Source organism: Schistocerca serialis, chromosome 8 (genome assembly GCF_023864345.2).
Source record: "Schistocerca serialis cubense isolate TAMUIC-IGC-003099 chromosome 8, iqSchSeri2.2, whole genome shotgun sequence".
NCBI classification, from domain to species: Eukaryota; Metazoa; Arthropoda; class Insecta; order Orthoptera; family Acrididae; genus Schistocerca; species Schistocerca serialis.
In genome coordinates this window covers 621,931,980-621,959,924 of record NC_064645.1, presented here as the reverse complement: position 1 = coordinate 621,959,924, position 27,945 = coordinate 621,931,980, and positions in this window count along the sequence as shown.

Genomic DNA, 27,945 nt, shown 5'->3' with positions numbered 1-27,945 from the left:
GTAGACGCGATAAGTATTTATCACTTTTGTAATTACTGAAGATATTTAGCAGTTTAAGCAGGAGGGAAGAGAGCTTACCTGCTCAGGAACGCCGTTCACGTGATCAACAGCCAGCACTCCATACAAAAGGCCGCGCGACACGTTTCGACATTTAGCGCGTCATCAGTATGCGGGCGCCGTGGCTGGCCGAGTATTCCTGGCGCCTGCTGTTTATGCAGCGCCAGGTGCGCTAGTATTTCCGAACAAGTAGACGCGTCCACGCGCACGTACGCCCGGCTGTCTGTAGGGGACTGTCCTGGGCTGTTTGTTTGCCCACGTGGCTGTTTGCGAAGACGTGACGGCTCCTCGTCGCAAAACAGGATGCTGTGCTGCGAACAGCCCACAACAGGTGGGCGGTGTTTCCTTTGAAGCATACAGACGAAACAGCAAACGAATGCATTCTTCAAAGAAAGGGCGTGTGTCAGTCGAGAGACCATACCACAAAATGTGACGAAAAAGGCTCCTGACTGTGGATACTGTCTTGCAGTTTTAAAATATTTAGGTAAATAAACGACAAGCCACCAAAGAGCGCAAGGCAAGAATGGTTACTAAACTGTGGCCGGAATAAGTGAAGAAAGAATTTTTCCAGAATGAGTTTGGAAGGTAGGGGACGAGGTACTGGCAGAAGTAAAGCTGTGGGGACGGGGCGTGAGTCATGCTTGGGTAGCTCAGTTGGTAGAGAACTTCCCCGCGAAAGGCAAAGGTGCCAATTCGAGTCTCGGTCCGGCACACAGTTTTAATATGCCAATAAGTTTCAAAGAATGTTTCACCCCAAATTTCAGAATATATCTCCGTCACTAAAGGTACAGTTTTTGAGGATTTTCGTAAATTACGAATGTCGTAGCAAAAAATGGTTCTGAGCACTATGGGACTTCTGAGGTCGTCAGTCCCCTAGAACTTAGAACTACTTAAACCTAATTAGCCTAAGGACATCACAAACATCCATGCCCGAGGCAGCATTCGAACTTGCGACCGTAGCGGTCGCGCGGTTCCAGACAGTAGCGCCTAGAACCGCTCGGCCACCCCGACCGGCAATGTCGTAGCAAATCGACGTTTCTATGGCAACCACCTCCAGAGAAATGAAGTTTGAACTATTTCTCAACAGCCATACTGCAGACTTCTACAACCCAGGTCTCTGCCAAGTCATGGACCTGAAATGATGTGTCATACTGAAGAGTGAATATGTAGAGCAGGAGTAACATCGTTATCAAGTTCAATGATTTTTTCAAGGTGATAGATAAAACCGAATGATTTTCATTCCTTAAGACATCTCTTTAGTGAATGATTTTGATATCAACTAAAGAGAGGGATCTCTAAAATGTGTACAGTTATGTTTCAAAAGGTAAAATTTGAAATACGCTCCTGATACACTCTGCTCCAATCTCGTTCGCACTCCCATTTTCACACAGAAGCATATAACACACAAACAGATTTCAAAAATATACAGTCTGTAATAACACAATAGCTAGAAAGCTAAAAATAATGTAAAGTGACTTGTGATTAGCAGATCGCTGGGAAAAAAGTAGGAACACTACCGTCAAAACATATTAAAATCTTCTTAATGACCTATGTTGAAAGTAAGACATACAATTTTTAATCGCTTCTTAGTCTCCTGAAACAGATTGCGGATCAGCTGGTAATTCGATTGCAGCCCTCATATCGTCATACAAAGCACAGTCTATTAAAAACTGATGGGCAGAAATCTGTACAGCAAAGCGCTCCACAGCGATGGCTCCACTCCCTGGAGAAGGAACACATGCATCCTCAAAAAAATTGGTTCAAATGGCTCTAAGAACTATGGGACTTAACATCTGAGGTCATCAGTCCCATAGACTTAGAACTACGTAAACCTAACTAACCTAAGGACATCACACACATCCATGCCTGAGGCAGGATTCGAACCTGCGACCGTAGCAGCAGCGCGGTTCCGGACTGAGGCGCCTAGAACCGCTCGGCCACAACGAACGGCAGGCATCCTCCTATCTAGGGCCGTATTAAATGTGCTTTTTCCCATCTCTGAGGCCGGAAGGAGGAAGGCCACGTCGTGTCGCTTCTGTCACTCAGCACAGGTCGCTGTTCTTCAATCCTAGCCACACCTGTACCTTAATACTGACTACACTGAAAGTTCAGGGCATTTATTTGCCATACAGGCATACTTAGCTGCTTGATCTGCAGCCGCATTAGCCTGAATTCCCTCGTGCCCTATAACCCAGTAGGATTCAGCCTTCTTGCTTTGCCTCTGCAGGATAAACAGGAAGTGGTGGATTTTCCGGATAGGTTTCTGTGCTCGATATAGCCACTGTCAAAGGAGTATTCTGGGATATCACAGGAACTGTCATTCGAAGCCTCTAAACTGCAAACCTCAAAGAGGTATGAGCACCTACTCATTTCCGGTACTCTGAAACACAGAGTGCTCATAGCTCTAAAGTTACGCATTTTAGATCCCCTGTTTACTGAACACTTTTTGCTATTTTGGATCACACTGTTCCTCTTAAGACATGGAAAGCAAACAGCTTTCAATAGAAGAGATCTGATTCACATTATCGAACTAAACAAATGTTCATAGCTCTTAAGGTACACACCACTTTAGAGGATGTGTTCACAAGACTTTTCTGCTTCGAATGATCAGTCCTGCCATATCCGTGAACATTGACCATTCATCTTGCGACACTCTATGTGTAATGGATAGCGTGAATGACATTTGGGCTTTCAATAATGGTGGCTCAGCGATGAGACCCAAAGGACTTAGCGATACCGACCGGCCGCCGTATCATCTGTCATGTGACGCTCTCTCGGCCGCCGTCGGCTTTCCAGACCCTGGAGCCGCTACTTCTCACGCACGTAGCTCCTCGACTGGCATCACAAGGCTGAGTGGCCTCCATTCCAGTGTTCTCATCAGAAAAATCCCTGCGAGTCCAGAAATTGAGCACGGGTCCTCTGCATGACAGTCAGCCACACTAACAACTTTTGTTCCGTCTCTTTCTTCGTCGCTTTTATTCTGCAGTTCTGCAGTGATGTCAAGTGACACCTCTCAACTTCCAACGACGAGATCTTCATTCAGCTTTCTAGGTGCCGTACCCCAATCGGTAAGCCTACAAAATCTCTAGGGTGCTTCGTTTAAGAGAAATACAGATCCCTGCCGTAACTGGACATGAATTAAATGGCGACAACTGTAAATTTTTTCGGACTGGGACTCGAATCCGGATTTCTCACTTTATGCAAGCGATCGCCTTAGCCGCATCGGCCGTCCAGACACGCTTCCCAGACAGCCCAAATTCTCAACCCGTCACACAGTCCACTAACCTCATTGCTCGCAGCTTTACCTGATTCCCGCAGGATTCTGTAAATAGTGTGCATGTGCACTGAACTGAAACATCAAAGCGCATATAGTACAATAAAGTATTTCCCGTTGACCTAGAATCATAAAACTTGACAAGAAGCTATGTTTCACAGTACAAATGAAGGAAACAGTCAGAGAATTCTTAGTTATTCTCTCGAGCGGGTTGAGGTATCAAGCTGAAATTTCTGTCAACTACTTAAGGTCTACGATCGCCTGGCGATATAAAAAAAATGAAGGTTCTCAGTCAACGCAGTCGAAAGATACGGCCATATATGTCACATATTTTGATAGTGTAAGTAGGCTGTTTAGGTTTTTATGTTGGTATCGCCACGTAGCGATCTGCGCTGTGTGCAGTCTGTCGTTGGTTGGACTCATTGTTGGAATATTCGCTTGTGTAGTGTTGGGCAGCTGGATGTGAACAGCGCGTAGCGTTGGGCAGTTGGAGGTGAGCCGCCAGCAGTGCTGGATGTGGGGAGAGAGATGACAGAATTTTGAGAGCGGATGATCTGGACGTTTTCCCACTAGAAGGAGTAAATTTGTAAAACTGGATGTCATGAATAATGACTTTTGAACACTATTAAGGCAAATACATTGTTTGTTCTCTACCAAAATCTTTCATTTGCTAAGTATGCCTATCAGTAGTTAGTGCCTTCAGTAGTTAGAATCTTTTATTTAGCTGGCAGTATTGGCGCTCGCTGTATTGCAGTAGTTCGAGTAACGAAGATTTTTGTGAGGTAAGTGATTCATGAAAGGTATAGGTTATTGTTAGTTAGGGCCATTCATTTGTAGGGATTGTTGAAAGTCATATTGCGTTGCGCTAAAACAATATTGTGTGTCAGTTTAGCGATGATGAGAATAAGTAAAGAGAGAACTGAGTACGTTCAGTTTTACTCAGCTGTCTCTGTATCAAATAACGTAGAAGTTTACCAACACAGCATTCATAATTCATCTAAGAGGATGTTTCAGTAGTAGAAAACTCACTCATCAAAATCTATACATGAACGATCGGCTCGTACTTACAAGTCGGGCGTACGGTCTAGTGATATTGCTGTCACAGTAGCTGAGAGTGTTTGGTTAGAGGGCTGATTGCCCCTGTTTTTTTTTTTTTTTTCTTAATTGAGTTACAATCGATTTTCGATCAAAAAAATGGCTCTGACCACTATGGGACTCAACTTCTGAGGTGATCAGTCCCCTACAACTACTTAAACCTAACTAACCTAAGGACATCACACACATCCATGCCCGAGGCAGGATTCAAACCTGAACCTGCGACCGTAGCGGTCGCGCGGTTCCAGACTGTAGCGCCTAGAACCGTTCGGCCACCGCGGCCGGCTTTTCGTTCGAACCATGGATTCTTCACACTTAGTTTAACCTACCTTCACTTCTCAACGATATCATGAATCGTTAGAAACAACACGTGACTCGGATCCACGTTATTCCTTTGGGTCCTCTTTCCTCGCTGGCTCGAAGGATTGTGAAGTAATAGAACCAAGTGCGTGGTCCTAGATGGCAAGCGTTCGTCAGAGACAAATATGTCGTCAGGGGTGCCCCAGGGAAGTGTGATAGGACCGCTTTCATTCTCTATGTAAGTAAATAACCTAACGGACAGTGCTAGCAGTTTACCGTTGTTTGATGATGCTCTGGTGGACAGGAAGATGTTGTCATAGAGTGACTGCAGGAATATACAGAGATATTTAGACAAAATTTCTAGCTGGTGTGTTAAATGGCAGCTTACTCTAACTGTGCAAAAATGTAAGACAATGCGGTTGAGTAGGAAAAACAGTCCTGTAGCGTTCAGCATTGGTAGGGTGCAGCTCGACACAGTGGCTTCGATTAAATATCTAGAGGATATGAAACGGAATAGGCACGTCAGGTTCGTAGTAGGGAAGGCGAATGTACGGCTTCGTTTAACTGGGAGAATTTTGGGAAAGTGTAACTCATTCACAAAGGAAGACGGCATGTAGAACGGTAGCACGACCCAGCTATGAGCACTGTTCGACAGTTTTGGATTCCCACCAGGTCGGGTTTTAGGAAGGCATCATTGCAATTCAGAGGCATGCTGCTAGATTTATCGGATGGTTCGATCAGCACCCAGGTATTACAGAGTTGAAACTTCCTGGCAGATTAAAACTGTGTGCCGGACCGAGACTCGAACTCGGGACCTTTGCCTTTCGCGGGCAAGTGCTCTACCATCTGAGCTACCCAAGCACGACTCACGCCCCGTCCTCACAGCTTTACTTCTGCCAGTACCTCGCCTCCTACCTTTCAAACTTCACAGGCTGTGGCTAAGCCATGTCTCCGCAATATCCTTTCTTTCAGGAGTGCTAATTGTGCAAGTTTCGCAGGGGAGCTTCTGTAAAGTTTGGAAGGTAGGAGACGAGGTACTGGCAGAAGTAAAGCTGTGAGGACGGGGCGTGAGTCGTGCTTGGGTAGCTCAGGTGGTAGAGCATTGCCCGCGAAAGGCAAATGTCTCTAGTTCGAGTCTCGGTCCGGCACACAGTTTTAATCTGCCCGGAAGTTTCATATCAGCGAACACTTCGCTGCAGAGTGAAAATGTCATTCTATTATAGTTTCCTGAAGTTATATGAGAACGCCTTGAAAAAAACTAACGCGTAAATTTAGAGAACCGAAATTGAGGCCAACTGCAGAACGATCCTGCTGCCGCCAAAGTACATTTCTCGTAAGAGCAATGAAGATAAGATGCCAGAAATTACGCCTCGTGCGGAGGCGTGAAGACAGTCGAATTTCCCTCGCTCTGTTTGCGAGTGGAACAGCAAAGGTAATGATTACTAGTGGTATGAAATATCCTCCGCCATTCACCGTACGATGGTCTGCGGTGTATGTATACAAATGTTGGTGTAGAATAGGGTCGGTTAGGGACACTAAAGCGGCTGAGGTGGCGTCCAATAGAAAGACTTGCACCAGACCATTGAGCTACACGAAGCTACACTACTGGTCATTAAAATTGCTACACCTAGAAGAAATGCAGACGATAAACGGGTATTCATTGGACAAATATATTATACTAGAACTGGCATGTGATTACATTTTCACGCAATTGAGGTGCATAGATCCTGAGAAATAAGTACCCAGAACAACCACCTCTGGCCGTAATAACGATCTTGATACGCTTGGGCATTGAGTCAAACAGAGCCTGGATGGCGTGTACAGGTACAGCTGCCCATGCAGCTTCAACAAGATACCACAGTACATCAAGGGTAGTGACGGGCGTATTGTGACGATCCAGTTGCTCGGCCACTATTGACCAGACCTTTTCAATTGGTGAGAGATCTGGAGAATGTGCTGGCCAGGGCAGCAGTCGGACGTTTTCTGTATCCAGAAAGGCCCGCACAGGACCTGCAACATGCGGTCGTGCATTATCATGCTGAAATGTAGGGTTTCGCAAGGATCGAATGAAGGGTAGAGCCACGGGTCGTAACACATCTGAAATCTAACGACCACTGTTCAAAGTGCCGTCAATGTGAACACGAGGTGACCGAGACGTGTAAACAATGGCATCCCATACTATCACGCCGGGTGATACGCCAGTACGGCGATGACGAATACACACTTCCAACGTGCGTTCACCGCGATGTCGCCAAACACGGATGCGACCATCATGATGCTGTAAACAGAACCTGGATTCATCCGAAAAAATGAAGTTTTGCCATTCGTGCATCCAGGTTCGTCGTTGAGTACACCATCGCAGGCGCTCCTGTCTGTGATGCAGCGTCAAGGGTAACCGCAGCCACGGTCTCCGAGCCGATAGTCCATGCTGCTGCAAACGTCGTCGAACTGTTCGGGCAGATGGTTGTTGTCTTGCAAACGTCGCCATCTGTTGACTCAGGGTTCGAGACGTGGCTGCACGATCCGTTACAGCCATGCGGATAAGATACCTGTCATCTCGACTGCTAGTCATACGAGGCCGTTGGGATCCAGGACGGCGTTCCGTATGACCCTCCTGAACCCACCGATTCCATATCCTGCTAACAGTCATTGGATCTCTACCAACGCGACCAGCAATGTCGCGATATGATAAACCGCAATCGCGACAGGCTACAATCCGACCATTATCAAAGTCGGAAACGTGATGGTACGCATTTCTCCTCCTTACACGAGGCATCACAACAACGTTTCACCACGCAACGCCGGTAAACTGGTGTTTGTGCATGTGAAATCGGTTGGAAACTTTCCTCATGTCAGGACGTTGTAGGTGTCGCCACCGTCGCCAACCTTGTGTGAATGCTCTGAAAAACTAATTATTTGCATACCACAGCATCTTCTTCCTGTCTGTAGCACGTGATCTTCGTGGTGTAGCAGTTTTAATGGCCAGTAGCGTAATATTATTAATCTCTATATTGTACATAATTAAGTTTGTGCGGAACCCTAAGAGAGCGATTCCTGCCCGCACTTGTCCAGTTTCTTTTATTACAGAGAGTGGCCTGCCCCTTGATCTAACACGCCGACGTGTACTCAGCTACAAAGGTTGACCTTAGGCAGGAAATGGCCAGAAAGCTGTTCCACGGAATGACGACGCCCGATGAGAGATGCGAGGAACGAGGAAGAAAGGCGAGCAAGCTGATAGGCCGGCGAGCGGTGCTGTCCCGGGAAAGGACGCAACGGGCAATGTGGCCTTAAGCGGCCGGAGGTAGGCGTGCGGTCAACTGGGGGCGGCCACTTGATCCCCGGGCGGCGGGTCACCATTGTCTCAGCGCCGGCGCGTTGGGCAAGGAGCGTCGCCTCGGCCGGGTCGCCGCTTGCGCAACCCCGGCTCCGCTGGCCGCGCTGCCCCGCCGTGACTCCACTTCCTCCTCGGGCCGCTCATTCATCCGGCCAGCTCGCCTCTCGTACGGCCCTGGCCCCGGGGCCTTCTCGCCTCAATGGGGTTGTCAGCTGCTCCCAGCTCAGCGCAGCTGTCCGGCCGATGAACTGCTTCATTTACGACGCGTCGCTCTCACTTCTCTGAGGAGCTAATTTTGACGCTGGACGATACGTTCGGACTGGGGAAGGAAATCGGCTGTGTCCTTAACGAAGGAACCATTCGAGCAAAACATGTTGTTGTTGTTGTTGTGGTCTTCAGTCCTGAGACTGGTTTGATGCAGCTCTCCATGCTACTCTATCCTGTGCAAGCTTCTTCATCTCCCAGTACCTACTACAGCCTACATCCTTCTGAATCTACTTAGTGTATTCATCTCTTGGTCTCCCTCTACGATTTTTACCCTCCACGCTGCCCTCCAGTACTAAATTGGTGATCCCTTGATGCCTCAGAACATGTCCTATCAACCGATCCCTACTTCTAGTCAAGTTGTGCCGCAAACTCCTCTTCTCCCCAATTCTACTCAGTACCTCCTCATTAGTTATGTGATCTACCCATCTAATCTTCAGCATTCTTCTGTAGCACCACATTTCGAAAGTTTCTATTCTCTTCTTGTCTAAACAATTTATCGTCCATGTTTCACTTCCATACATGACTACACTCCATATAAATACTATGAGAAACGACATCCTGGCACTTAAATCTATACTCGATGTTAACAAATTTCTCTTCTTCGGAAACGCTTTCCTTGCCATTGTCAGTCTACATTTTATATCCCCTCTACTTCGACCATCATCAGTTATTTTGCTCCCCAAATAGCAAAGCTCCTTTACTACTTTAAGTGTCTCATTTCCTAATCTAATTCACTCAGCATCACCCGACTTAATTCGAATACATTCCATTATCCTCGTTCTGCTTTTGTTGATGTTCATCTTATGCCCTCCTTTCAAGACACTGTCCATTCCGTTCAACTGCTCTTCCAAGTCTTTTGCTGACAGAATTACAATGTCATCGGCGAACCTCAAGGTTTTTATTTCTTCTCCATGGATTTTAATACCTACTCCGAACTTTTCTTTTGTTTCCTTTACTGCTTGCTCAATATACAGATTGAATAGCATTGGGGAGAGGCTACAACCCTGTCTCACTCCCATCCCAACCACTGCTTCCCTTTCATGCCCCTCAACTCTTATAACTGCCATCTGGTTTATGTACAAATTGTAAATAACCTTTCGCTCCCTGTATTTTACCCCTGCCACGTTCAGAATTTTTTGGAAAACCTAAATCTCGATGGTTGGACAGCGATTTTAACCACCGTTCTCCCAGGAGGAAAGGATTGATAAACGAGAGATGATCCAAAGATGAGCAACCCGTTTCCCCACTGAAAGAACCATGTAGCTGATCAGTCAATTACAGTGGAACACGCTGCAAGACAGACGGTGAAATTTACTCTTAAAATTCCGAGAGCATACGTTTCCACTAATATCAAATACCGGCCTTAATTTGAGGAAGAAATTTCTGAGGATGTACGTCTGGAGTACAGCATTGTATGGTAGTGAAACATGGACTGTGGGAAAACCGGAACAGAAGAGAATCGAAGCATTTGAGATGTGGTGCTATAGACGAATGTTGAAAATTAGGTGGACTGATAAGGTAAGGGATGAGGAGGTTCTACGCAGAATCGGAGAGGAAAGGAATATGTGGAACAGGATGATAGGACATCTGCTAAGACATGAGGGAATGACTTCCATGGTACTAGAGGGAGCTGTAGAGGGCAAAAACTGTAGAGGAAGACAGAGATTGGAATACGTCAAGCAAATAATTGAGGACGTAGGTTGCAAGTGCTACTCTGAGATGAAGAGGTTAGCACAGGAAAGGAATTCGTGGCGGGCCGCATCAAACCAGTCAGTAGACAGATTTAAAAAAAGAAAAAAAAACAAAAAAAAAAAAAAGAAAAAAACACACACACATTTCCACAAGAAGCAACCAACATATTGTTTCCCTGTAGGTACTGGATAGTAGAGAAAACTATGAGAACATCAAAGACACAATATATTATCGTGACTAATTCGGTGTAGCGAAGCTGTTAACATTCCAAACAACTTACAGTCGTCCTGGTATGGATAGACACACGTACTGCTTTAGGGGGTTGTTATACTATTCTTCCTCCAAAATAGTGGCAAGTTCAGGTAACGATGGTAGAGGAATCAACTACACTTTTCTCTAAAGTAAGTCGCAAAGGCTCAATAATATTGATATCTGTGACTACGTAGGCTTTCCCAGCTTAATAAGTCTTGAAAGTCTCTTCGGGTTTGCTGCCGGATCCTAAAATCAACTTGATAATTCGGCGATCCAACGGGTCGCCATCTTCAGCAGAATGCCACTTCTGCTGATGAGTCCCTCTGAGAACTGACGCCAGGCTGCAAATCGACGTCCTATATAGGCCGCCCATCACGGTTGCTGCCATCCAAGACAGGGAGGTGGCGCCGCTCTTAGTAGAACACTGCTGGCAACGATATATCGCACTCAGGCCGACACCGAAGAACTGTCAATTTTGATGCGAGGTAATACAGGATTCCACGTCTTCCTAAGAGGAAACCCATTGTCTCTGTTGGTTAAATTATCCGCCAAAATAATTTCAACCGCCTCTTTATAGACACTGTTCTAAAACCCGGAAATATTGGCAACTATTACAGTTTCATCAAATTTCGCATTATGTCCCTCATTGAAGCAGTGTTCTGCTACTGCTGATTTTTCCGGCTGTTGTAGCCTCGTATGACGGCGATGTTCCACACACCTGTCATGAACTGTGTGAATCGAACGGCCAAAAAACGGTTCAAATGGCTCTGAGCACTATGGGACTTAACATGTGTGGTCATCAGTCCCCTAGAATTTAGAACTACTTGAACCTAACTAACCTAAGGACATCACACACATCCATGCCCGAGGCAGGATTCGAACCTGCGACCGTAGCAGTCGCGCGGTTCCGGACTGAAGCGCCTAGAACCGCTCGGCCACCGGGGCCGGCTATCGAACGGCCAATCTAAGCCTTCCCACACTGACACGGAATTCTGTATACACCGGGTTTCCTAAGGCCCAAATCATCTTTCATAGAGCCGAGTAGTGCCATAATCTTAGAAGGTGGACGGAACACACTCTTAATGTTAAAATTTCCTTAAATTCGTTCAGTCTTAAACGATATGCCTCCAGAATAAGAAAGAAAGGCCATCGATTTATGTTCCTCTTCATGCGCCGCCAGAGATGGTCCAAACTCCATAGCCCGACGAATCTGCTTCTCGGAGTGTCCATTTTCCTTAAAAACAGCTATCAAATGCGCAAGGTCTTGGGTTAATCTGTCCGCGTGGGAAATGGCACATGCTCTGCGTACCAACATCCTAAGGACGCCACTGCGTTGGTGTGATGGGTGACAACTCTTCGATTGCAGATACCGATCTGTGTGCGTCGGCTTTCGGTGAACACTGTGTCCCAAAGTACCATATGGTTTCTTATAGACCGTAATGTCTAAAAATGGAAACATCCCATCGCTTTCACCTCCATAATAAATTTGATGCACCCATGAAGACAGTTGAAGTGGTCCAAAAATTAAGAGCATCACGTCCATGTGGCCAGACGAAAAAGGTATTATCCACATATCTCCAGAAGCACGTTGGTTGCAAAGCTGAAGTCCTCAGTGCCATATCCTCGAAGTCCTCCATAAATAAACTGGCGACTATGTGTGATAAAGGACTACCCATAGCCACTCCGTCATTCTGTTCCAAAATGTTACCGTTAAGGGGCTCCGGAAAGGCTCAAAATCATGAAAAGTTCAATTTTTACTTTTTTGCGTTTTCTGAATCTGCAGACTATTACCTTTTAATAGATATATAATTTATTCAATTCCGAAGACTACAACTATTTTTAAATTTTTTTTGAAATGTGTTCTACATGGGCGTGACCCACTGTGGCGCTGTTAAACTGCTGTCAAATGGTGTTATTATTAACGTCCGTGTTCATCAGGTACATTTTAGTGATGTGAGATAAAGTATGTGTTGTGGCTAACCTGTGATGGTTCAATATATATCGCTGGTGTGATTGTCAATTGTTTCATGTTTATTTACTCTGTCGTTATCTCGAAAATATTCGTAATTAATTCTGTTTCTTGAGTCTCTGTTTTGTTGAAGTATAATAATGAGTAAAAGTAAAGTTATTAGTAATCCGCTGAAGGCTTTTAAGAAAAGGAGAAATGTTGGAAAGCCAAAGGTATGTGTTATTACTGTAAACCATAAAGACGATAACCAAGTGAGTGAACCTAACCTCTCAAGTACACCTGCCCATACCAGTCAAAGTGGGAAAGAAAATACTTCACAGAAGAAGCTTGGTTCCATAAGTGAAAACTATGAATGTTTTATGGGCGAATCAGATGTGAATGAAATATTTGATATGTCGGTTCTCAAAGGAATTTTTTCAAACTGTGTAAGATGTATTCATTGTGGTGAAGTTGGTCTGGAACTCTCCATAATAAAGCACGTAGGACTTGCTAGTGAAATACAACTGAAATGTGATAAGTGTTCACACATGACCACCTTTTGGAACAGTGTTGCAGTAACTGCAACTGAAGAAAATGGTAGCAAAATCTACGAACACAACAACGAGCGATGCTTGCTTTAGACATGGAACGCCTTCGGGCTGCAGACAGGGCTGTAAAGAGTCTAGAAATACAAGCAAGAGTAAACAGGAGGAGGAAGAAGAGGAAGCTGGAGGAGGAGTTTGCAGAGGATGAAGATAATCCATCCTATGGACCTGGAATGCACTAAAAAGTTAATCCAATCTTTGTCGCTCGATTCCCAAAACTTTTATTTTCTCATACTAATTACGCTTTTTCTAAGGATCTTCCAAACATATTTGTTTCAAACTTTACACAGTACCTTCTGCATAATTTAACACAGCCTTTTTCCAAAAAACTGTATATTTTTGAATATATAAATAAAAAATTGCAAAAAAATGTTGTGAATTTTCATTACAATTGGAAAAAAAATCATCTTTAATAACTGAACTAAAATTTTGTAAAATCCCTGTGTTAAGTTGTAGCCCATATTCCAATAAATAATCTGTAAAAAGTTCAACTTCCTACCTCAAATACTTTGTGAGGAAAGATGTAATTTATAAGCGTTATTTTAACATTGCAAGTATAGGGCGTTCCGGAGCCCCGTAAGTAAAAAATACGTGGATGTCAGCACATGACGACAAAGCTTCATCAGCTCCTCATCCAGTTTTTCACTGTACTAAACGGTTGCCTATATGGGAAGTCGATTTGCAGCCTGGCGTCAGTTCTCAGCGGGACTCATCAGCAAATGGTTCAAATGGCTCTACGCACTATGGGACAACATCTGAGGTCATCGGTCCCTTAGAACTACTTAAACCTAACTAACCCAAAGACATCACCCACATCCATGCCCGAGACAGGATTCGAACCTGCGACCGTAGCAGCAGCGCGATGCCAGACTGAAGCGCCTAGAACGCTCAGACACAGCGGCCGGCGACTCATCAGCAGAAGCAGCATTCTCCTGAAGATTGTGACCAGTTGGATCGCCGAAATATCTAGTCAAGTTGATTTTAGGATCCGGCAGCAAACCCGAAGAGAGTTTCATATTGACATATGGTTGAGTGGTGACCAGGAGAGATGCCACGACTCATCCTCGTGCTCAAGAAACTAGTCCTGGACGATGCGAGCTGTGTAGATGGGGGCCCAGTCGTCTTAGCACCACCACTGGGGAACTAGTATTGTACAGTGGAACGGACCTCATCATTTGAAATGATCACATAATCCTTGCCAGTAATGTGAGCTTGCAGAATACCCATAGGTTCCCCGGAATACCACGGTATGGCAAAACCCTCGTCATGTTTCACTCTTTGGATGTAAATGCGGTCAGGAGGTGGAAACAGTGAGAAACAAGACTGAACCGATCAAATGACTTTCTCCCATTGTCCCACAATCCCGGTATTTTGGCTTCGGCACCACATGTTCCTGTTACCGGCATTTGCATCACTGATGAGTGGTTTTGGAATTCCATCTCGCCGTGCGATTCAAAGCTTATAGAGCTCACGTCTTGTTATTTTGTTGCTGACAAGGTCCACGAGTGCGGCATCGAGTTATGCTGTGACTTTTGGAGCTTTCGTCTTGATATTTTTCGACACAATCTTTTTCAATGACCATCTGTCATGATCACTCAACAGACACACACACTTTAGTAGTGATTCTCCAACAGAAAGAGGTTCCTACTCAATGGACTGAAGATGACCACAGTAGTGGTCGAAACCGGTCACCTTGATAAATAAATAGTGATCAAGACTGTTTATGCGACATAAATCTTCGATACCGTGCTTCTTGATGCACCTGATACTTCGGCTGCCTTGATAACGGAAGCACTCAGCATACGAGTACCATCAGTTTGCCCACATTGGAATTCTCTCAGCTGCGACATAATGCACTCACTACACAGAACGCTGTCCTGACGATGACTGACACATGCAGCGTTTAGAGGACACTGAACAGGTGTGCTGGGTTTTCCTTTTGAGGCTGTCTGAAAATTAATCATTGCGTTGGTTCCTCGCAGCTTAGGAGACTTTTGAAATATTTTGCTGGTAACTCACAACTATCTGCGTTGTTGGTAATCAGTTGACCTGTTGAATCTTCGAAGTGTAGGGCTCATCGACTTGTAAACTGTTATTTCTTCTTTGAAAACTTTGTACAGGTCCCTAGTGTTGTTCTGTCTGAAATTTGTATCTATTTCCTCTCCTGTTTTTTTGTCATATTTCCTTTTTTCTGTTCTAATATTTTTTTTACATCTGTTTTCTGATATCAGTGAAAGTGTTACACCTGTTTCCTTCTTCTTCGTCGTTGTTCTAGCACTTTCACAGTTTCTGTCATTGCTTCTCTGACTTCAAAAAAAAAAAAAAAAAAAGGTTCAAATGGCTCTGAGAACTATGTGACTTAACATCTGTGGTCATCAGTCCCCTAGAACTTAGAACTACGTAAACCTAACTAACCTAAGGACATCACACACATCCATGCCCGAGGCAGGATTCGAACCTGCGACCGTAGCAGTCGCGCGGTTCCGGACTGAGCGCCTAGAACCGCCAGACCACCGCGGCCGGCTCTCTGACTTCATCCCAGTTTCCCATATTCTTTGTCTGAAGCTTGTTAACCTATTCGTTCCTGTTGTCAGAAAATTTATGTCAATTCTGTGGACCTTTTTTAATTTTGGAGTTTCGATTTTCGGTTGAAATTTGTCTTTGATTTCTGATCCATACGTTTATGATTTCCCTACGCTTTTATTTGGTTATTGCCACATGATCCAGTTGATAAGAGCCTAAATGTGTACTGGTAGACCAGGTCTTCTTTCTCCTTGGTAATTTTCTGAAATGGTTGGCATTGGTTTTAAGTCAAATTGCCTGCAGAAGTTGATGATCCTTTCTCCATTCTTACTGGGACGTTTGTGTACAAAGAAATATCCTACTATCGCCTTGAATTTCTCTTCTCTGTCGGTCTGCGTGTTGAAGTCTCCCACGACTAGTTTTATGTGGTGCTCTGGTATTTTTGATGTCTCATTTTTTAGTGTCTCCCAAAACTATTAGACCTTCTTTTGGATTCTTTTCTGTTGTCATTGCTGGTAAGTGCATGTGCATTTACTTTGGTGTAGCCTCGGTTGTTGATCTAAACGAGAGAAGCTATATTCGCTCTGATGGGGACGAAACATTTGCTATGGATGGTGGTAGACGTAGTATGACCTTGAAAGCTGTTCCAAGAATAGTGACTTTCTGTTTATTCTTTATGGCCGGTTTTCCTTTATAGGCTTTCCAGAATCCGATGGCCCAGTTGCATCACTGTTTCCAGTGACGAAGGCTTGTTTACCTCCCGGGATACGTTTCCGTTCAGTGCTTACCATCATGCCTTGGTTGAAAGTAAACTAGGGAGGGGTGTTAGTCCCTACGTGGGATGTTACGTCTGTGATCGAATCGCCACAAGTGTCTTAACTGCCTGCCCAAATTGGGAAGAGACGCTTTTTGCAGCCGACTACTTTGGTAACAGAAGTTACTGATTTTTGCAGAAGATACTGATTTTTGCAGGCGCCATCAACATGTAGAGGGACGCTGACCACGTAGCCGCTTGTTGCAAATCAGACACGACGTGGATTTTTCTTCTACTTGGTGGTTTGCCTCTTCCGCTGGATCCACCGTACCGAAGTCCGCTCTCTCTGCCTTAACCATCGTTGAGATACCATTGCCAGGAGAAAGTGGCTCCTCTGCCTTCTTTACCGCTGAGATTATCTTCATCCGCCTCAGAAGCCTGTCAACATTATAAAAAGCTTTCTCTAAATCTCCGAATGCTATAAGCGTAGTTTTGCCATTTCTACTCTTTCGAGAAAAGTCGCAGGGTCACTTTGTCCTCGCGTGTTTCTACATTTCTCCTATACCCAAACTAGCCGGCCGGAGTGTCCGAGCGATTCTAGGAGCTACAGTCTGGAGCCGCGCGACCGTTACTGTCACAGGTTCGAATCCTACCTCGGGCATGGATGTGTGTGATGTCCTTAGGTTAGTTAGGTTTAAGTAGTTCTAAGTTCTAGGGGACCGATGACCTCAGAAGTTAAGTCCAATAGTGCTCAGAGCCATTTGAACCATTCTATACCCAAACTGATGTTCTCCGAGAAAGTGTGCTACCAGTTTCACTGTTCTTTTCTAAGATACTGTACGTGCAGTTTAACAGTAGTGATATTGTTAAACTGAGAGGCACCCACATGCCTTGCTCATACTGTGGCATCAAGCAGTCAGGCCTGCAAGATGAGTGGTCTGCCAAGCGAGTGGACTCATTCCTATTTATCGAGTAACATGAACTCTAGTACTCACAATTAAGTTACAAGTTATTCTCCTGTTTGAATATTACGCAACGGAAACACACATCTGACTATTAGTAATTCACTGAACTCTGACTGCTCACTACGCACTGGCAATACCACATTTTCTTTCTTATTTAACGGCTTTGATCAACACGTGGCCATCGCACTGAATATGAATGGCGCACACATTATAAATTCTGGATATCATGACAACATACAATTCGAAGGAAAAGGCCACCAATCTTTTTATTTTCACTATCTTATTTATTCCGATAAATTCTATAACCTAAACACACAAATTCTATAACCTACAACAACAACACACGAGAAATTCCGCCCATTGGGCATGGCTTTACATTGATGATTCTCTACCTTATGGTCTCGTAATTGTTTAACGCTACAGTGCACTTTTTGAATAGGATGGTGGATTTTTTTTTTTTTTTTTGTATATCTCACACTTCGACTCTCAAAACCATCATCACGAAACTTTCCTCCAGACCGAGCGGTACAAAAGGAACATGGATAACCCACTACCTATGAAACTACCTTGCTACTCTCCAATGCAAACCACACATACTTAAATTACATGACATACACCACACTGCAACATGGAATACAACACAAGGAATAGTCACAACATTATCACTTTCAGCTTTCCCACTTCAATTCGTATTCATCCCAGTTTCACACGTCACTGCCCCACTTCGTAACTTCTCTTTCCTACTACGAACTCTGGAGGATATATGTACGTCTTCCTGCGCAATGCAAGCCAAGTGGCGTTGCTGGATAGACGGCTGACTCACCTTGCTTCTCTCTCAGAGTATAATAGTTTGAACCAAGCGTCACACGGAAACATAACACGCAAAGTAATATTAAGAACATATTCATCACACACGCGAGTCCTCAACTCAAATGGTTCAAATGGCTCTGAGCACTATGGGACTCAACTGCTGTGGTCATAAGTCCCCTAGAACTTAGAACTACTTAAACCTAACTAACCTAAGGACAGCACACAACACCCAGCCATCACGAGGCAGAGAAAATCCCTGACCCCGCCGGGAATCGAACCCGGGAACCCGGGCGTGGGAAGCGAGAACGCTACCGCACGACCACGAGATGCGGGCGAGTCCTCAACTGATACATTGGACGAGTACTCCTCTTTATCCTTTGTCTCATACACAGATTGAGACTCACACAGTACTCACCGCGTGGAAGTACTCGTCTCTAATTTCAAGTCCTGCACACGCCATTTCTTAAATATTTCCAACTTATAGTACACACGCTAGTAATTCAGCTTAACTTTAGCACTCGGAAGTATTTCAACTTATTGCTACACGTGGTTTCATTGTGACCGTTGGTCACTTCTGAAGATTACTATGATCCCATTAATATTACCTGCCTGACATTTAATTCTCCCCACAAAAGTTCCTGAAATAGAGAAATTAGTATTCTAAACTACTCTTAAGTATTCCACATGCATACCATGTCTCCACTCTTTTGTCCTTACGGAGCACGCCTAAGACAGGTCTTACCAACACTAGATCCAGCGGCAGAGTGCCGAAACATGGCCGTTCTTCAGGTCCTCTCGCACCTCTGCCGAAGTGGGGGAGCACCTTGCTACCGTATTGGTCAGCCACATTTCAGGCGCTCAAAGTTCAGGTAAATTTCATCTCTTTGGTCCCACCAAAGGTGACCCAAGTACCGTCTCAAAGATGATCGTATATTGCACATTCACTATCTGTGGTTAGCAGACGACCATACATTCATTCATTTCACAGATCTCACCAAACTGGATGTAGGGATTTATTTTGTGGGAGTGCACATGTGATCAGTTAAATAAATAAATTGTCATTCTTTCCCACACTGGTATCCGGCTTCGCTGTATTAATTGAAATTGAGTTATTTTTACAAAAAATATGTTGTTCTGACAAAAATAATGAAGTATGTTGTACCTATTTTCAATGTCGGGCGGTACTGTACCCTTTCAAAACAATCGGTGAATTTCTGCATAAAAAAACTCAAGGAAAACCGATAGATCCACCGATACTAAAGATAATGACTGCTGATTGCGGCGCCATCTCACCCCATGGGATGTATCAGACTGGCTTCTCTTCCACTTACCTGTAGCCTCTGTACCGCACTCTATGGCACTGCATAGGAGTGAAGACGCCCACGTGCCCTTCCCTTCACCTCAAAAAACAGTTTAGTAAAAGCGTTTACATGTTTCGGTATACTAACATCGAAATTTCTCAGGTAACTTTCAGAAAATAAAATAGCAAGAAAACCGAGACTGTGAAAAGTTGCAGGAAATTCTAGAAATTACATGTTATGGAGTAGAACACTTTCAGGTGCCTGCTTGAGGCTTGCTGCCTGATCTGTAACATTGCAGTCAGGTGAATGTGCAAATTTACAGGCCAACAACAAATACTGTATCATTCGTGAGCGTTCAAAGTTAATCAACAAACCACGGACAGTTTAGTGTCGCAAGATCGAAAGGGGAAGACTCGTCCCTACGGGAAAAAATAGTAACAGAAAGACTGACTTGGCACAGACAGGCAGAAACGAATGAAAAAAATAGCATTCCACTCAATTAGATCCTTATGTAGCCTGTGATTGCACTATTTAAGGCTGTGGAGTGTAAACTTCGCTTATTTCGAGTTCAGCAACATAGAGAACAATTCCTTACGGAACTGATAAACCTTAGGGTTCCAGTGCCTACAAGCATTGTTGGGCTTTTGTCAAATAATGATAATGCATTTCTCAGATGTATGATAAAAATTTAGTTTAGTTAGCAATTTTAAAATCTGACCGTAGACTTATAGAGAAAGAGTAACTACCATTTTTAGTGGTTAATAAAAAATTGTAGAAACAAAGAAGCGTTTCCTTTTTTGCTGCTAATATAGCAGAACTGTTTAGTAATTTTAGGGTAATATGTTCATTATATGCGTTTTCAAGAATCAAATTTGTAATTGTTGATGGCTGAATAGTGTAATTATTGAAGGCTAAATACGGCAAATTTTGATTGCTAAGCAGTGTTGTAAGTAGGCTGTTTATGTTTTCTTATTGGCAACGTTACAAGTAGGCTGTTTATGTTTTCTTATTGGCAACGTTACGTAGCGCTCTGTAAGTAGGCTGTTTATGTTTTCTTATTGGCAACGTTACAAGTAGGCTGTTTATGTTTTCTTATTGGCAACGTTACGTAGCGCTCAATATGAAAATCACTGGCTGTGCTGTGTGCAGTCTGTGGCTGCTTTGCATTGTTGTAATACTCGCCATTGTAGTGTTAGGCAGCTGGCTGTGAACAGCGCGTAGCGTTGCGCAGTTGGAGGTGAGCCGCCAGCAGTGGTGGATGTGGAGAGAGAGATGGCGGAGTTTTGAAATTTGTCATGAACTGCTATATTTGTATATGATGATATCAAGGTAAATACATTGTTTGTTCTCTATTAATATCTTTCACTTTGCTAACCATCCCTATCAGTAGTTAGTGCCTTCAGTAGTTTGAATCTTTTATTTAGCTGGCAGTAGTGGCGCTCGCTGTATTGCAGTAGCTTGAGCAGCGAAGATTTTTGTGAGGTAAGTGATTTGTGAAAGGTATAGTTTAATGTTAGTCAGGGCCATTCTTTTGTAGGGAATTTTGAAAGTCAGATTGCGTTGCGCTAACAAAATATTGTGTGTCAGTTTAAGCACAGTCATTTGTAATTGTTCAAAGGGGACGTTTCATATGTCGACCCTTAGCCTAGGATACCTCACTGGAATCTTCTGATTTTTCTTGTAGTTTGTGTATTTAGTGTAGCTTTTGTTTATTGCTAGCGCGTAATTGTAGAGAGAATCCCCTTTGTAGTTGTAGCCTTTCATTGTTGTACAGTAAAGCAGTTGTGGCATGCATATAGATTTGCACCAAGTATTTCGCAGCTACGCTTGCAATTAACTAGATATTATTTTCAGTGCTATGTTAATGTGTTCTCCTATTTTTGCACTTCAAATTGTGCTTTTCTGTGTTATCGTGTGAAATATTGTGACAATTATGGCGTGTGAAAAACGTAACACTAGGCTCCAAACTAAACTGAGAAATAATAGTGACGACGAGCGTAGCTTATCAGCGCCGCAGAGTAATGAATTCACTAATGTTCAAAGTAGTAATTTGGTAGCTGTGCACAGGGAAATGGAGCGGGCGTCAAACAATGGCGTGGACAGTGAAACAATTAGTGAAGAGGGAAGCATTATCGATCGATCGGTCGGCAATAGCTCGCCTCAGGAAGCCGAAATGACAGGACACGATCTCGCAAATACTGTAGATTCAGGTTTTGGATCCTCACCGTTTTCCCAAATAAGTCAAGACACATTTTCTGCTTGTCAAAATGTGAATGTTTCCGGTGTAAATTCACTGCCGAAAAGCACTGAGGAACATGTTTCAGACATCAATGCATTGTTATTACAATTAATACAACAAATGGGACAAACACAGCAAAAGCTTCAAAAGTTAGACACAGTGGAACAAAATCTTAAAAAGTTAGACACAATGGAACAACACCAGAGACAAACACAGCAACAGTTATACACACTGGAACAAAATCAGAGACAAACACAGCAACAGCTTCAAAAGTTAGACTCATTGGAACAAACTCTTGAACAAACGCGTGAAGATTTAACTACTGAGTTACATAACATTGAATCGAAATGTCAAAAAGTCTGTAATGACGTAAAAACTCAAATTTGTGAGCATTTTCAACCTATTTTTTCGCGGCATGAAAATGCATTACAGAATCACGAAGCAGCCATAAAAGAACTGCAAATTATTGTTCATGAAAATCATGAGACCTTGCAAGCTAAATTTGACTCAGTTGCATCTACCGATTCGGTTACGCAACTTGCAAAAACTCAGGAAAACTTTAAGGACACAGTAGATACTCTGAAACTTGGTTCAGAAAAACACACTGAGGAAATAAGTACACTATCGGAGAAAGTAGCCGAACTTTTGGATCAGTTCACTAATTTATCTACGAAGGTAGATGATAATCTGATTGACGCAAGACCGGTAGTCTTTAATGACACAGAAGAGTACGAACAAATTAGGAAATTCAAACAAAATCAGAATCAAATTAATACACAACACCAAAGAGAAATCCGGGATGTACAAGATCAGCTGACACAGGTAATACAAGAATTACGTATTTCAGAGGACACTCGCGCCCCAATAAGGGAAGAGGGACATAGAAATACGGAACAGCCACAAAATAATAACATAGGGCATTTCGGAAGTTATGAAAGAAATTGGCAATGTGCACCGAATTTTGAGTTGGAACCGCCGAAGCGACGTAACAATGACCGATATGCGACTCGCCGACATGATGATTTTGACTATAAGCTGTTCATTACTACACGTAAATTCAAAACATTTAAAAATTCTGGCAACGACATTCATCCACAAGCATGGCTCCATCAATTCTCTCATTGTTTTCCTCCCAACTGGTCATTGGAGCACAGATTAGAATTTATGTGTGGCTACTTAGAGAATGAACCAGCTGTAAGAATGCGATCGGTCATTCACGATTGCCACAGTGAAGGAGAATTTTACCATGCCTTCCTCTCAGCATATTGGTCTCAAGCCACACAAGATCGAGTAAAACATGGTATCATAATGATGAAACATTTCGAACAATCTGAATTCTCCAGTCTTGTGAAATATTTTGAAGACATGTTGCACAAGAATCAGTACCTGTCAAACCCATACAGCCCCTCAGAACTCATCCGCATTTGCTTAATCAAATTACCTGAACATTTACGACATATTATTTTGGCAGGACGTTGCAAAGACGACATTGAAGCTTTTCAGGGACTGTTACAAGAACTGGAAAGTGACACTGACAATCGCGGAACGCAGGAGCACAACAATTACAGATCACATCAGTCGCAATTCCGCGATGAAAGAAATAATAACTGGACGCGACAAGGCTACTCTCACAACACAAATCGTGACCGAAACAGACACCACCCGTATTACAACCGTTGGCAGAGTAGTAATAATTACAGGGAAAGATCACCTCTCCGCGGTAGTGACTATCACAGAGACAATCAGAGAAACAGACAATATGGGAACCAAAACAATTATTATTACGGGAGACAGAATAACTTGAGACGCAACGGTCCAGCGCGCAGTTACGATTCAGGGAGAAATTCTCCACCACTTAACCGTCAAGAAAGAAACTACAGGAGCTACCGACACGACGACAGACGATATGATCGTAACGACAGACCTGAACTGCATCAGAACTGGCGGGATTCAAACAGGGCAGGGCCTTCTCGTCAGAGTGAATTTGTAGAAGTTAGGTCTCCTAATCCCAATAACGGCGCGCGCCAACAAAGAGACAGACAATGACTCGCGCCGCAGGCACCCACGTGCGCCCGCTGGCTCCGAGAAAAATAACATAAGACGCTAGCCTTGAGAAAAATTTTAGCATTCTTTACCGATGTATACAACATGATAATTGCGTTGAAGTTGAAACTCTGCGTACTAGGAAGAGTAAAGGTTTACACCACATTTCACATGTAAAACCGTTTATTGAAAGATAATCTGCTTTTTAACTTAGTCTTTGTCATAAAATTTTTCGCTTCACATTACTAATATGCTTTGTCAGACTTAGAATCTGTTAACATACAACAATGTTTGAAGTTAAATATCCAATCAAGAACCAAGAGAACTTACTTAAACAGAAATGACGAATGCATTGTTATAGTGAACAGACGTCACAGTGTTATTGTGTGTGTACATTCTTGCTTGTTAGTTGCACGATTATGGAACGACTATAAGGGTTACAGACTTAGAACATTTACCAGTACTGCTAATGAGATTTTAATGCAACATTTTGGTTTATTTGAAAAAACATTCTGGATTTAAAGTACTTTCAGTGAGATACCAGATGGCACAGTGGTTAGTTTATGTGACAGCTACACGATTTTATCACGACGCTACTAATGAGTGACAATTTACAATGTTGCTTTTGCGGTTTATCTGTTTTATATCTGCACAGTTTTCTGAATTCTTCTGGAAAGAAAAACATGCTTTAGTAGTAACTTTTGTGGTATAGCTACAATGAGACTGCCTTTTCCGTAGCACAACAATACGTTACAGCACAGTACTTTCTTCATCACGGCAATAAGCGTAATAACTAAGACATTTATACGCAAAGCATTTCACTTTTGTGTATTATGAGGTAAGTACATTGACTTCTGCAGAACTTAGCTTTCGGAGGACGATAACTACGACACTTCCACAGAGATTATGTTGCAACAAGACGCACATTTAGCGCTACAGTACACGTATTTGAGTGATTAATTTTGTACTTAAAACATTTATTTTTAAAGATTTTTTGAATTACAAAGAAAGTTTTCCGTGATACATTTCATTCCATTGCTGTAATCTGTAACACCTGAGGGTATAATTACATTAATCCTCAGGGGGGTACACACCTACTTTGTGTACCATGTGTTTGGCAAGCTCAAGGAACCCTAGCTAATATGGTATTTGCTTATACAACTTTACACATCGGTACCATATATCTCTAACACACAAATTACACAGCTATCTGATCATTTAACTGAGAGAGACAAACATTTATTTTACTACATCAGTGACAGATGTTTACGTAATTACACAGTTGGATAACTTCACACTTATGAAACTGTATTTTGTCTGTACTTTGTAAACTGTTCATATTTTTCAGAACCATTGTGATACTATGAGAGCTTTGAATGATGTATTTGGTATGGATTCATGATTTTTAAAGTACGTTTGAGGCAGATGACACTTTTGACATGAGCAGAGAATTTTTTTAATTATTGGAGGAAGCTACAACGATTTTGAGATTTGACTGAGGTGTTATGATGTTATTTTTACGACGACGATGTGTATTATGCTGCTGAGGTATGTTTACGATTAATAGGCTGAGGCTATATGAGTTATTTGATTATGCTTCATATTTATAATGACGAAATATTGACGAGTGTCGATGGATACGTATATGTGTAATAAGGTAAGGAGTAATGAATAGTGGGTAGGGACTCTTGACTTGTGAAAAAGGATGTTGGAAACCAAGAAACGTACTTTAAGAGTTATGAAATGTGTGACTGTATCACAATGCTGACCAATATTTTTTTTGGACACTTATATTTATAGGATTTTGTTTCTACAGATTTGCAACGCTAATTCTTGACCTGTGAAATACTTTTATATGAGACTGCCACGGTAGCAGAAACTGCTGTCGTAAATATTTCCGTACGAAAGTTAAGTGACCACCTGCACGTAATGCGTCGCGGGCACCCAGCTGTGTCAGACGCCTGGAGAAAAAGCCATTATTGCGAGCCCTTTTCAGCGGCACAGGTAGAACAAAAAAAAAAGGGGAGGCCATTATCCTTGGAAATATTCTTACATCTGCAAACCTGATAATGACAAGTGTCTTTCTACGAGAATTGAGAGCTACTGACTTACGAAATGCCACATAGCTATTGAATGATGTTTTTATGCTTTGGTTTGCGTAATTGCTTATTTCATTTGATATCTGGTTTCCAGCTGTGTTGCAGCATTGCTTTTATAAAATGAAATGCATTTGCTAATGTGAACACTTTCTGTCAACAGCTCTATTAAATAATTATTTTATGATCCACATTCTTTAAAAAAGGAGCACTTGGAAAGGAAAGAACAATAAGAAGGAACTAGTAACAGTAACACGTAATTTTCTTTTCAAGTACATGGTAATATTTCTTTTTACAATCAGTTGTTGTGGTGCACCACTTTAATTACATAGATATTAAGATGTGAATATACATTTCCCTTATCTGCATTGTTGTTTTTACTGTAATATTTTTCTGCTTGAGCTTTGTCATGTATAGATATAAGTTTTATATTTTTTATATTTTTTATATTTGCTGCTGCTGTTTGCCAGGCATAGTGCTACTGAATTTTAAATTGTGTTACTCTGTTAAGCTAATTTTACTACTGACTTATTTTTCTTGCTACTGTACATTGGCTCATGTTAGTTGTAATGTTGCATTGCTTGGTAATTTATATTTACTGTAGCTTGCTTTGCAATTTTCCATTTTTTTTGCATTGCTGTTTGTGTTAATTTGTTATGTGCTGCTGCATTGCCTCGTCCCTTAGTTTAGTATCTGAGCTCAGTAGATTTAAGTTAGCTTAAGAGGAGACTATATAAGAAACTAACTATTATAAATTTATAAGAAATACATTGAGAAGCTATCAGAAAATGGTCTGGCAAAATAAAAAGGATACTGTACAGTGGAGAAAAACTATTATTGACAGAGGATATGAACAGAATACAGAAAGCAGAGAGAAAAACTATTTTTGACAGAGGATGTGAACGAAATACAGAAGGCAGGCTTAGATAGGACTTTTGGAAATAATGATGAATGAAGGGAGATCTCCAAGAAGTAAAGAAAGTTTTGTTTGCAAAATACTGCAGTACAACAAACCCTGTCCTTTCCTTTTGTGTTATCCCACTATATGTTTGTGTACCCTTGTGTATTTGTTTTCTTCCTGTCTCTGTGTAGTTTCATAGAATTTTTTTTTCTTTTAATATTAAGCTACATTCACTATGACGAGGAATACTGTTATCCTCAAATACAATTGGCATTAATAATGTGTTATTTACTTTGTAAAGATGTTTAGACATTATTTATTCTGTTTTGTGTTAATGCTCATGTGTGAAGTTGATGTTTCGAAAGTTACTCTGATCTTTTATGTATGTACTCATGTCATAATTCCTGTAACACTGATGTATATGTTATTTCTATTCTTTTGTACAGCCCCTATTACTACAAATGTTATCTATATTGTTATGTTTTTAATGATGTATTTTGTACCTTTGTTATTGTATTCTTATGTTATAAAATTGTAATTGTCACCAGTTCATGATATTATTAACTTGTTAGTTACATTTCACTGCACACGTTTCTGTTGGTCATAGTATATGGACAATATGTGAGAAGTAGGGACTGATAGTGTTTGCACGTGTGTTAATAATTCACCAAGGGACTGGATAACAGCATTGCTGGTTCTAAGGACAATTCCAAAAACTTTGTGAGTGCACAAGTGGTGGTTTATGGACTTGCTATATTCTCCGCAAGACTCTTCGATGGTGAATGTGCACCTGCACAATCGCAACAGATGGCTGCTGGTCATCTCTACAAGGACTACAGTGGGTCTGCACATCTGGTGGCCCACCAATACCATTATCTCTACAAGGACTACAGTGGGTCTGCACCTCTGGTGGCCCACCAATACCATTATCTCTACAAGGACTACAGTGGGTCTACATCTTTGATGATCCATCAGTACCATTGTTTCTACAAGGACTGCAGTGGGTCTGCGCCTCTGGTGGCCCACCAATATCGTAATCTCTACCAGGACTACAGTGGGTCTGCTCTGTGATGACCTACCAATACTCTCAAAATTTCGACTGACTCTGCTGTGGGTTTGCTCTGTTGTGGCCCATTACCTGTATGCATGTCAAGAGTCAGCACTGTCTTTCCGTTGGAAGGACAACACTACTTCTTCAAGACTGCATGGAAATCCACTACTTCTGTGTGCAATTTTTTTTTACTAATGAGACTTTGTGAAAAAAAACTGTAATTACTATTGTGATGAACAATCTGGACTGTCTTTATGGACTGTGAGAAAATTTTAGCTTTTGACCAACATTGTATCAATAAGTGTGTGCATTTTATATCTTTGTTACTGTCATTGTGAAAAATTTTTGTCAAATCTGTATTGGCCAGTGCCCAACACCATTTGTAAAAAATTTTTTGTGGGGAGCATGGGGGCTATGTAAGTAGGCTGTTTATGTTTT